This window comes from Orbicella franksi, chromosome 3 (assembly GCF_964199315.1).
Source record: "Orbicella franksi chromosome 3, jaOrbFran1.1, whole genome shotgun sequence".
Lineage (NCBI taxonomy): Eukaryota > Metazoa > Cnidaria > Anthozoa > Scleractinia > Merulinidae > Orbicella > Orbicella franksi.
Genome location: NC_138147.1, coordinates 12,099,886 through 12,113,329, shown reverse-complemented (window position 1 = coordinate 12,113,329; position 13,444 = coordinate 12,099,886). Strand labels below are relative to the sequence as shown.

Here is a 13,444-nt window from a genome sequence, read left to right as displayed (position 1 = left end):
GCTAAATAAAACCTAATCTTCCCAGAAGTGAGAGTTATGTCAAAGAGATGCCAATCGAACCAATCACACAACGAATTTATGTGTATTAATAACCCAGTGTCGTTTGAATTTTGTGTCACGAACAACAGGAATACGACAGGAAAATTTCTTTACGCTCGTTCATGCAACCTGAATCGTGAACTACAGTGCCTTTGTGAAATGAATTTCCGACTGTGTCGAATTTTTGACTTCAAAAATTTGATTTTCTTGTTTCGTGACTTTACCAAAACGAAATGCTATCGTCGTGGCTTGCTGAGAGGGGGCAGATATTCAAGCGGTTTCGACCAATCATAACACAGGAAGAGGTCACGAAAAAACCAATGAAACTCCCTCCAGATCGCACTTCAAAGAAACCGGTATTTTGTAAAATATTTACTTGATATCGATAGATTTATGGTGTTTCCACGTGAGATACAGGATAATTTGCCAAGAGCTTCATCATATTTGTATCACTTCGCTAGAAGGAAACTATTGCAAATGGAACTTTTAACTGAACAAGAAGGGTTTTGAACTTGCCTTAATTATTTGTCCCGCGTAAATGATCTACCCACCTGAACAAACAGCTAACTTTCCGCTAGCTACTAGCACTTTCTGTGCGCGTTGGGTTGACTGTTCAGCGAGGGTCATTCGGGTCATATATTAATGTCTTCTGCTGAATGGCAATTAAATTTCGAAGTCGATAACACTACTGGAACTTGAAACAAAAAACTAAAGAAAACTAAAGAAAGAAAGAAATAGATTTCCAAAATTTACTGCCAGTAAACGCTACAGGTAAACTGCTTGAATCTCTTGCCGAGTTTTTGACAGCAATAAAATTTAAGTTCTCTGTTTCGTTTAAGTGCGCTCAACTTGGGTGCTCTTTGGTTCATCTGATGAAGTTTTATTTTTGATTCTTTGAAAAGATAGTGAAACTTTAAATATCTTAAAAAGAAAACGGCGGAATTTATAAACAGCGCTTTAATGTGGGCCGCCTCAGATTAAAATGCGTAAAACAACAAGCTAGAAAAGCAACTTACCGACCTGTCTGTCTGCTTTAAAGCCACATATTGATAACCAAATTATCATGAACAGAGGAAAAAGCATTTTCTGTTCGCTTGGTCTCAGTTCGCGTGCCAACAGAAAAACGTTGTGATCATCGGAAGAAATGCTTTGTTCCCGTACAAGCTATTTCAATTGCTGTACCATTATTATCTTTCCATGTTCGTGCAGAACATTGCGTGTCCTTCACCCTAATGACAGGTTTCTTAGAGCATATTCACGATATGTCAAATGCGTGACTTTCTACAAACACCTGAACACGCAATGCGGTCCATTCTGCGCCCGCGATGCGTCAGCCGACAATCAGAGAGCGCATAGTCAATGACGTGTAATTCAAAATGGCGGAGGAATGAGGTGGAGGAATGGCGATTTTTCGCCTATCTCATGAATGTTAGTTTGGCCTTTCGGAAGGCACTGTTAGAGCTGAAGAGAATCATAAACTCGGATAAGAGAAATACGGTAAGTTGTGCCATGTCTTATGAGCGGAAATTTTCCCCAAGTGGACTTTCCAGGCTGACTATTACACAAATTCTTTGACCATCGAATTGTCGAACAAACTCTGTAAAATTTTTGTGCCTTGTTTACAGCTCATGGAAAAACAAAAAGAACAGCAGCAACAGAAACTGGCGTATTAGACCATCACAGATTAAGACCTGTATGTAATTTAAGACTGGAATTAAAAATCTCCAATGTGTTATGGTACATTTATTTGGCTATATTTATTGTATTGCCACTTTTAGTAGCAACTTAGCATGGTTATCTTGTATATCTTAGTTTTTATCTTAGTTTTGTCATAATATTTCTATATGAGATAATTAATAATTGTGATACCCTCTATAATAAAGGTATCTTATCTTAAAAATTTCAAGGTATTTAATTGGTGTGTTTTGAACATCTGTGGACTGTAAGCCTTTTATCAGCCCAGCTATGCCCAAGTTGTATATTCTATATTTCTATGCAACAAAACAAAGACAAACTGCAGCTTTGAAACATTTATATTCTTTGTTGTAATCTGACAAATTGACGTGCATAGCTATTCTAGGTCTAATTGGGAATAGTGTCATTCATTGGGCAGAAATACATGTATCTCCCACAAGTGTCACTATCATAGAGACAACGTTTTCGCTTAATCATAGAAACTATTACTCATTAAGTTTAAGAATTTAGGTTCTAACCAATATTTCTTTTGTTTAGTCTTGGAATTTCACTACTTGGATGTTCAGTTCTTTGAAAAGTTCAGTGATATAGAAGGGTTTCATTAAGAGCTGGGCACGGGGCAAATTGACCAGCTGTGAAGATGATTTTTCCCTACTGGTTTGACAATCTAGCGGAAAGTTTCTTTCATAAAGAAGTTCAGTTCAAATAGATTTGACCACCTGTGAAACCAGTTGCCCTCCTGCTAAAAACGTCATTGAAACCTCTGGATATATTTGTGGGTTCATTCTTTTGTGTCTTTGTGTTGATCAAATTCTCAAGTGTGGTCATTTTAATGTACATGTAAGTGCTGTGCAGTGCTTTCCAATGCTGAGGCATGGGAAGGGTGGATCCCAAATATCAACGTAAAAATTCTATTTACCTGTGTACATATAGTTGTTTTTAGGACCACGTGAGAGAATTTTGTGTTCAATCACTTTGGCTTTCTATGTATTGCAGTGGTTTATTGACCATATTCAAACACAAAGACATTATGGAATGGGCAGTCTGCTCATGAACTAGATGGTAAATAAGCAACCGTCATCATCACAATCATCACCATCTTTATTCAAAAACAACGTTATTGCTGCACAATGTGCCTGGGCCTGCCAATAGCTAGTGGTGGTCTAGGCAGGCCAGTCTATCATAGTCTAATTACAAACGTACTTATTTATAAATACATGACAACAGGAAAATTAAAAAAAGTAAATATTTAACTAGAAAAGTGAGAAAGAATGAAAGAAGACTTAGCACCTGTTCAAAGAATTGTGTGTGGAAAATTGAGAGGCTGTTAGATTTATTAGACAATATATCTACATCTATTTTAACCAAATGAAGTCAGCTCTTCAACAATCGTTGCTAGCACGTTGGAACATGCACTGAGCGGCCTGTGTTTGACTCCTTGTTGGGGTGTTTGTGTTTTATTTGATAGGAAGGTACTTTAATCTCAGCTGTAAGACTGTCCCAGGAAGTGTCTCTCTGATGTCGTTTTCTGCTTTATTATCTAGGGCATGAATCTGTTATACTGTACATTGATATTTTCGTTTGGAAGAGGATAAATAGAGTTTCGTTGACAATAACTCTTCTTTTCAATTTGTTTGGACGAATTTGTGTCTTTTTCGGTTTTCCTTTTCTTTGTTCTTTTTCACTAAACATAGAACCTGAATGGTTAACGGTGTGTCGTCCAAAATTTCCACTGATTCAGAAACTAACTCTAGAAGAATTTGTTTGATTTTGAATCTGAGCAACACAAAAATCTGTCTTCTATACACCTTTCTTTTTGATAACCAAAACCGTACTCTTGCGATGTGGGGTGAAACGTCTAGACGTTTAGTAGCGTTTTTACAGAAAGGCATGAAAAAATCATAAGTTTCACCTGAAACGTTTAGTTTTCAGATAAAGAGCATAAGAAATTAAGAATTGTTCCTTACAGCATCACAATATTCTGTCGAGTATTACACAGTTGACGTAATAGACATCTTCTGCCGATAGGAGACATTTCTTTGATGAATACGTACCCCAAATTTTCAGCATCGGCGTTACAACAAATGTCAGGACTGATGACAACAAGAAAGGAGAACAATCGCGTTTGGAGCTTGGGATTTGAGATGGTACGGGCATTGGAGTTACCGCAGACATTTCGATGGTTTTATTGTTCAGGAAGGGGTTGGGGGAAGCAACTAGAAGCGATCTGTAGTTATGAGAACTTATGCACCTCTACTTTCGTCGTTCTCGCGTAGTAAGCGGCGAGTCGAGTAATTCTCCAATCAGTCATAAAATAGCAGTCTAGCGTCTTCTTCGCTGCGAAACAAGGCTTCTTAACGCAAGGACCATGTACCTCTTTATGTGAAAGAAATTTGTACGAAAACCTTTATTGTTTCATGGAGCGCACAACTGAAATACATGTATTCAGTCGTCAATACTCTTGTATTGGATGTGTGCTTTAGTTTTCAGAGGATATTATGTATTTATTTCCTTAAGACTGTCATTTATATCTAACAAACACAGGTGAAAAATGCTACAATTTAGATTTTCAACAACACGTTTTCAACAGAGAAATAGGTGAACTTTGTTACATGTATTTTCAATGCAATGTTATCCAAGTCTGAATATCCTAAGAAGTGTTTGTTAGTATTCTGTAGTTAGCTCAGTAATAAAGGTTTGAAACAGACGAAGGAGTTAATTTAGAGAGCACATAATGCCTTGAAAGGGTCCTGTTTCAAATCATTTGAAGGAAATGGAAAGAGCACTGCACGGAAATGTATCTTCAAAACTTAAAGAACATACATATCGCTTTGGCAAAATTTCATGAGGATTACCCGCACACCTTATTATAAACAGTTTTCTCCCCGTTAGTATATTTAGGAGTGTGCGATGCGGATTCGGTGGAAAGCTGACGGGTTTACAAATGATATCGTTCTTTGCTATGAAACTTACCTCTTCCCTTCTTTATAAGTGAGATTTCTTTGCTGGATTAATGTTGCTGAAGCTGGGCGGGTCTAGTGCGCTCTGCATGTAAGCAACACGAACCACTGACGCCTGGCATCTCAAGCCTTGCTCCAAGGTCTGGCCCCGAAACACCGCAATTAATTATCGCATTTTATACAGGTGCGAACCTGACTTTCACTCCAGTAAAACTACGTGCTACATTTCCATGTTTGTCAGCTGGATCTTTGTCTTATGACTGATTAAAATTAATACCTGTCTACGAGTAAAACACCAACTTGGCAGCTATTAAGCTTGCACGAGGGAATAAAAACTGAAACTTAAGCAATTCTGCCTACACATTTGCAAATGGTCCACGTGACTGGCAGTTTCCTTGTCATCGAGCAGTTTCCATCATGGTTGATTCCGAAACATTTTTTAACTGTATCGAAAGACAAAAAGAAGATTAATTCGTTTGAACTAGAAATACAGTCACCTTTTGGCGAATTCTGCAAGGGCAGCAAGGCCGTATGCGTGGCAGCAATATATGTTAATTCTATAATCACAAGGCATCTTTTTCACTGACTTAGTTTTATGAACAATCAAATACAATAATTCTATAAAACAAGGCTGGTGCTGGGTACAATTTCAGACAAGTCGGTTCCATTTTGTCTTTCACTCTCAAGCTTGTCAAGAGTTTTCGCGATTAGATCTAAATGACCTCTGACATTAGACAAACATCGCGGTTTCTTTTTTGCAAATTTACGACGAAAGATTCTCCACTTAATTAGCCGAGAAGACACTAGGTCACGCGAGAAAAAAAATTCAAATCGCAAAACTCCAAGGCGTGTAAAAAGTAGCTAAGCCTGGTTACATCAAAGGTTCCTGGGAACTTTTAACGGAGATTAATTTTCTTGGAAATTTTATTTCCTCAATCTTTAACCATAAGCAGTTCTAGATTCTTGGCATAAAACAAGTTTCATTAATAAGCTGCATCGTAGAGGCCCACACGTTTATGCCCGGATTTCCCTTGACACTGAACAGAACCAGCGCGTTTTATTGTTTTTTGAAATCAGTTTATATAAATTTCGTAGATAAATATTTTTACGTATTGTTGTGTTGTTTTAAACAGTGGGCGAGCGGTGTTTTAAGTAGGCCGCGAAAACGCCTGCGCCGGGAACTTAAAACTATACAAAGGAAGTCCAAGCTTTGATTACGTTCTAGGATAATCTACCTCTGTTTTCCCTTTCCATTCCGTGTTTCGACATAACAACTTAAGTTAGACAGTCAGACAAAGGCCTCTTATTGCACGAAACGCCGTTTAATAAGGGTTAGCCGCTTGATATCAACATCAATTTTAACTGATCACAACGGTTTGATGTAAAAACGAACACATTTAAACTTTGGAGCGGTCGATTGAACTCATGAACACCCAGCTTTTTTTTTTTTCTTGCTTTCTTTCTCATTTCCTCTTCCCGAAATATTATTTCTAATTTTTCACCGTACTTTTAGTCCACTCGGTTTACTTGATACAAACATTCTGGATAGACGAATGAAAGCAGGTCTCTTGGGTTTCAAAAGGAACTACGAACTTGCAGTAGAAGTGCTCGCTTCAGCAATCTTTTTGTGTGTGTGTTTCGCTTGTGAGCCGCGCTTTGTGCAGAAACCATACAAATATTGTACCTTTGCCAAAGTCGACGGAAATTGTGGCTTCATAAATCGCCGACTCGTTCCATTTGAGTGGCTAGTGACAAAAAAGGTGCCTGCCTTTCAATGGCTTTCTAAAGCTGGTCAGTATAACGCTCAAAAAATGTTTTTCTGCGCACAGCACTACTCGAGGTGAAGTTTATTTTTCAGCCGTGTTTGAGTAATTCCACCCACCCCACACTTCCTTTAATAATAATGTGTCGTCAGGGAAGACAGGTTTTAATTAAAAACCTTGTTCCTTTAGCTGCTCTGTTGGAGGCTTTTCTAGAAATGCTAGTTTCCTGCCGAGTTTCATCAATAATTTTCATTTAAAGTGATTTGTTGGTTGGAAATGCTCCGACCGATTTCAACGATTTTCTTTCGTGTAAGTTTACTATTTTTTGCTCAAGAAATGCTGCGGAACCAGCTGAAAGTGTGGTGTTCCTTTCAATTTACTTATGGTCCTTCTAATACAAGTTGTTATTTGCACTGTGGGCGAACCGGGAGACTTCCTTGCATAAATTGGACTAAATTTGCTTTTGTTCATGTTTGTTATGCATGGAAACCAGGCAGAGCTGCGTGATTTTTCAAAGTAATTATCGAGAACTGGGGACATACTTAACATGCTAAGTTTATCAGAGTACAAACCACTTTTAATACGCCGACCAGCTTTAATTTTCTTTATGGATTACGTCTGCTTTAAAACAGGCAATCTTCCAAATGGTTTGGGAATTGTCAGTTTGGATAGCTAAAAAAAGCCTGATCTGTCACTAAATTTCTCAAGTCATTTATCAGTTGGCAAGAAAACTGCTTGGCTATTCATATATTAGGTGCACTTTAGCCCATTCAGAGCCTCCTTAAGTTTCGCTCTATTAAAACAGGTTGAATTTTGTCAATGTAGCTTGGCATAGATCTTCGTCGTCTACAGGCACCAGCGTAATTAAGTGCGAACCATGTAAGAGCCGAAATAACAAAAGCAAGCTGCAAACTCAGGGCCTTAGCCAGAAAAAAATTGTGACTGAGGCAATGTCCCTGTTTAAATTCTCTTCCTAAGTATTTAGGGTGTTTTTGATGACAATAAACAGCAAAAACGAAGAAAACGACTGAGGCAGTACCTCGGTTTGCCTGTTACTATAGCTACGGCCCTGAATCTTGGTTGTTTAGTACTAGTTGTGGTGTGAGTATTTCACGCCTATATTACACTTCAGTTTATGATAAACTTTGGATTCGGTGACCGTTATGATCCTTTAAAAGCTGTTTCATTCGAGTATTGAACATGGAAAAGTGCTTTTCATTTTTCCCATGCGCTAATTCTGTCACAGAGCATACAAAAAACCCAAACTGTGCTATGATATTGACATAAAACACTCCGGGTATTTGAGAGCAGTTGGCACATGGAGAGAATCATCAGTCAGCTTATGTTTCTGGAACGGTTGCCAAATTCCCGATTTTTCTCTAAGGCTTCCTTGTTTGTCAAATGAAAACATTTCAAGTTCAGGATAGGGCAAAAATACGACGATTTCCTGCTCAAGGCGGTTGTTCCTCGTATCGTGCATCGCTTTTTTGTTTTTTTTTCTTTTTTTTTGCGCCAGACAAAAATTTGATATGGGCTAGACGAACTGCTCGAATTGGTGAAAATTATTCAGACAGCTGTACCTGTCATTTTCCCTTTCCCGTCATTCTTCACGCATCCCCGCTGCACGCGAACTTATTGCTGGAGAGTTAGGCCTAGGCCCCGTACGCACTACGCAGCGCCGGAGGAATTTGAAAACGGAGGTTTCACTCTGAAAACCCATCAAATGTTTTCCGTTCGCACTACGCCGGAGGTAACTAAAAACGCAACCATCACCGGTCATTTTGGATTTGTGTTTGAGGAAAACTTGGTCATGGAAATCACACAATTATCGTGAAGCCATCGTTTTCGAAAAGCTCCATTTTCAAAATGTTTCCGCCCACGCGAAAACGAAAACACATAAAATTGCCTCAGTCATATTTTTTTTTCTGGCTGCGGCCCTGGATAGGATTTCAAACGTCGGCCAGGTTGCTCAAAAGTCCGTTACTGAACGCTAACCCAGGATTAAAAGTTAACCGAAATATCGGTTTTTCTTGTATAATTTTTTTTTTCGCTTCTTACATGCATGTTTTGTTTAAAACTGAAGGACAAACAATATAATAAAACAGAAAACGCACCGAAAAAGACGAAAAGATACAAAACTGAAATTACAGTTGTCGCTAATACTGGGTTAGCTTAATCGGGCTTTGAACAACCCGGCCCAGGGACAAGCCGAGTCGACTGCAGCCGAAGATTTCATGGGACAACGTGGCTGGAGTAAGAGGATCGACCGCGCCTCACTGACCCGCTGCGCTGGCTGACTTGTTGTAGTGGGCTCACCGCTCGTGCGTGTGACCACCGAATCTTACTGTTAATGACTTTTGGGTGGCTTTCAAGCAGTCGAACCTTTCGTTGATAATTGTCACCCCATACCTCTTCCTCCACGCCCTAACACGGTTTATTGCAGGGCGCGCTAGCTTGAACCGTACTCCTCCCATGCCACCCTCTGAACAGACTGATGCCCAAATCCTATGCTATGTTAGTGTCTTAGGTAGACGCCTTTTGAGCTCGTCACACAATCTTTTCTCGTGAGAGAGAAAGGACAGAAAAGGCTGCGTGACGAGGCCAAAGAACGTACTTTCTAGAACTATTCTCTCGTTATCTTCAAGGTTTATTTCATGATCTGCTATCTTAGCCAAAGATGGCAGAAGACGATCGAGGCTTTGGGTGATGTCTATAGAGAAAAAGAATGAGAGGAGGAGTTAGTAAATTTTATGAAGAGAAGAGAAGATTTTATTCGGTTTTTTTCTTACCTTAAACTTTAATCTAATTTCGCATCAAATTTTCACATACAATACCCCCTCAAAACGCATACCTATGTCAGTTCAGAAAGGCAAAATCCATCACCCTGTTTCAGGTTAAAACAACACAAAGTCTGTTTCGTTGAAGCGGCATATACCTGCATAGACTATGATTGGTCAGCCCTCTCACCCGGCACCCCACCCCCTCCCCCAACTCTGTATGGTGGAAAACTCCAAGAGGAACACGACTGTTTCGAGAGCCAATATTATTCTAAACTTGTTCTCCATCTGTTGGTTAACGCATGTAGCAGACACTAAGCACGGGAAGCTTTATATTTTGAGGCCCTGGCTTGACTATTCGTTTAATAGACCCCGACCCTGAGTTTTTCACCCGCTATCTTTGGCTGCACCACGTGATCATTTTTTTTTTTTTTTTTTTTTTTTTTTTTTTTTACACCACGAGATTCGTCCATCGTTCTCACACGGATCGCAACGATTTGCAACGTTTTCTCGTCGTCTGGGTGTTTAATTCGCTAAAAATCTGTCATCAAAATACTAGCAAAACGGATTTTGACCTTAAGAACATTCTTAATTGAATTTATCGGCTAATATTTGAGTTAGTTACCTACAATAGCTCGCAAATGTAATGTTCACATGCGGAGGTTGTGTGTACTGAAGGTCGTTAGCAAATAACAATGTCTGTCAAAAGATTTGCTTTGTAAACATTAGCACACACGTCAGCAGCGTACACCCATGGGCAAATAGTAGATGCTAAATTAACCAATCAGAGCGCGCGCTTTGGTTTAGTTATGTTATAATTGCCCATGGGTGTACGCTGCTGACGTATGTTTTAATGTTTACAAAGCAAATCTTTTGACAGACATTGTTTCCAAAGTAATGGCCGACGTTCTTCTGCCAGAAATGCGAAACTGTCTTCACATTTTTCTGAAGATGAAACTTTATCGAGTTACTGGTGCGCAGTCGGTCAAGAAGCTAGAGTCGCACTTGACTATCGCCTCGTGCGACTCTTACGCTTCTTTCGTGCTTAGCAACCTCCCGCGTGCATCCATAACTCAATAGTGCACGCTATGGCGTTTACCATTTGTTAATTGCCTTATGTTAGGAGCGTTGACAACGCGTTGTCAACATTTGAGATACGTGTGACGTGTTGCAGGAATGTTTTGGACCCGGAGCAAATCGAAGCGTTAGAATCGCCCTTCGCAAGCCGTGGCCCTGATCCTGACGTTCTTGCGAATCTGCCAACAGGTTTTTGAAAGATTTAAATTTATCAAGTGTTTTGTTTGGCAAAGCTTTCCACCTCCAATCCGACTGCGAGCGCATTAGTTCACCGCTCAACAGCATCGTTCAAGTCAGCGAATAGATGAATTCACTGAGCTTGGCCTGTCTGCCGTCCATTTGAAAGACTGAACCGGACTTTCACTTCAAACTGGACATTCACCCGAAACTTTCCGCTGCTATCGGCAAACATTTCACCTCAGTTGGATGTTCTCCTATGTAAATACGTAATGTAAATTCTACAAGGTGCCTCATTCGCCGTCTTCTTTTTAAAACTTCTTTGGCAGTTTCACTGAACGAAGATATACCCCGGGGTGGGGAGGGGGGGGCACTGCCATATATGGGCTATATAGGTATGTGCCGCTGTGAAGGGTATGGTTTTCAAGCAGTTTACTCTAGGATAGGGTATATAAATTAGAGAGTTTGGGTCTAGAATAGGGTATAATTTTTCACAAAACTGACTAGTTGGTTGAAGATTTTATCTAGACTCAGGAAACCAGGAATTGTCACTCAAAAATATAAAAAAATCAAATCGGCAAGTTTAAATTTACGCAAATCAGCCTCAACAGTGTCGATAGATGGGTGGATTTGGGAAGTTTACTCTAGTATAGGGTAGCAAAATTCAGCTGAACTAGCTCTGGTGTAGTCTAAGGGTTCCAGGGTCCCAGCGGCACACCCCCACCCAGAAATTTCCAAAGTACCCCCCCGCCCGGGAGATATATGTTTTTGCCTCGTTACTTGAAGAGTAGTAAAATAGAGCAATTTTATTCAGGATATCTCCCGGGGTTATTGACAACAGGCGATAATAAGAGGACATCAAGATGAGAAATCCTACACCGAAAAATCACTCGGCCCTGAAAGGGCAAACTCTTGGGCTTAGGCAGTCCCTCCTTTCGCGTGCTCCTCGCCCCCAGGATTTCGCGCGGCCATTTTTCTCTCGCAGTTTTCTTTCGCGTCACGCACGACGGACTAAGCGAAAGAGGGACTAATCGTAGTCTAGCTCCGACCAATTTCAACGATTGTCTTTCGTGAAAGTTAATTATTTTTTGCTTGAGAAATGTTGCGGAACCAGCTGAAAGTGTGGTGTTCCTTTTAATTTACTTATGGCCCTTGTAATACAAGTTGTTTTTGCACTGTGGGCGAACAGGTAGACTTACTTGCATAAATTGGACTAAATTTGCTTTTGTTCATGTTTGTCATGCATGGAAACTAGGCAGAGCTGCTTGATTTCCAAAGTAATTATCGAGAACCGGGGGCATATTTAACATGCTAAGTTTATCAGAGTACAAACCACTTTTTATACGCCGACCAGCTTTTCATTATGGTTTACGATGGGAATATTACAAGTCTGCTTTAAAACAGGCAACCTTCCAAATGGTTTGGGAATTGTCAGTCTGGATAGCTCAAAAAAAGCCTGATCTGTCACTAAATTTCTCAAGTCATTTATCAGTTGGCAAGAAAACTGCTTGGCTATTTATCAGGTGCACTTTAGCCCATTCAGAGCCTTTTTTAATGTAGTTTGGAATAAATCTTCGTCGTCTACCGGCACCAGCTTAATTAAGTACGAAACGTGTACGTAAGCTACAATCGTATTACAACCGTTACCCAAAATATATCGCTTGTTGTCAAAGGGCTCAAGACGATCTTGTTGAGTTTGATGGAAACGATATTATGTCGAAATGATAGAAGTTGCTTCATTGTTGCCATTTGCTGTTCTTGGTGAAATGAACATTGTTTATAGTGTTCGTGTCTGATCTTTTGTCTATACCAGGAACATTGACGCGACTTCTTTTGTAATGTCTTCGCGCAGGCTTGTGAAGCGCGTAAACATCTTGCTGACTCAGCCAATTTTGAACTTGTTTGTGAGAAATTTTACTTTTTCCCTTCTCTTTGACTGCTCGGTACACAGCATCCAAGCCAACGAAACTTGCGGGATGACTTGGATCCAGATAAATGCTGGCCGGTGTTTTCTCCATCACAGAACTCGGAATTTTGTACGATAACTCTACCCCAACAGCAGGCTAATACGCAACGAATGCGGTTTAAGATGTGTTCCAATCCAAAAGTGGGCATAGGAGGGCAACAACCCATCACAGCTGTGTTTACTACCAAGGTAGAAGCACAAATGAATTCTTTTCTCTGGGTGTTGACTTATATACTACTCACGGATCTGAGTGAGAGTGGGCACGAGAAAATTAACTAATTGTTCCCATTCTTCCTCGGTTAATGCTAGCTGATCCGCGAAGTTCAAAAATACGATATACATTTATTTCATCTCGGCGTTTTATAATTTTCAATCCATCTTCTTGTTTTTAGGGTTTCGTAATTTCAATTCAACTTCTTGTTTTCTAGATTGCTAAAGGTAATCGCCTGCAAGTTACCGGAAAAACAAGATGCTAATAATGACCCACTGCTGAGATTTATGAAACAATCGATGCCCGATGCAAAGATCCAAGAGGACCTTTCAGAGTTATGGTACTTTGGCCGTGTTATCTCATCTTCGTCCGGCTTTCATGCTGAGTTCAGTTCCGACGAACTGTCCAACCGACTAGAACATTACAGTTTGCTTTACTTAGTAGCCACCCAAGAAGAAACTACCAGGATGATTACAAGACTGACGAGACAACATTTGTTTGTTAAAGAGTTCAAAGAACTTTGACTTTTGAATTCATCATGTTTTTTCCTTTCGTTTTACAGTTGTGACTTTTTTTTTGTTTAATTAAGTTTTCAATTAATTAAGTTTTCATTGTTTTCATTGTATCTTTGTCACGCTTCTCTAGTTTTATACATTAAATAATTAACAGTTCATGTATCTTGTCATGCTTTTCTTAGTTGTTGTCACGATCCATGATTGTCTTGAAGATGACAAATGATTCTTGCTCCCGGGTTTCTTTTGGGTTACTTTTCCAACTCT

At 39.7% G+C, this 13,444-nt stretch overlaps 1 long non-coding RNA gene across 2 annotated transcripts; it reads left to right on the top strand.

The window, feature by feature from the left end:
- Positions 1-1,398: 1,398 nt before the first annotated feature.
- Positions 1,399-13,342, top strand: LOC145481306 (uncharacterized). Of its 2 annotated transcripts, none has more exons than XR_014048616.1 (2): positions 1,399-1,536; positions 12,883-13,342. It is a non-coding gene; the product is annotated as an uncharacterized LOC145481306 (long non-coding RNA). The 2 variants fall into 2 exon arrangements; XR_014048615.1 differs by lacking the exon at positions 12,883-13,342 and adding an exon at positions 1,665-1,751.
- The last annotated feature ends 102 nt before the right edge of the window (positions 13,343-13,444 follow it).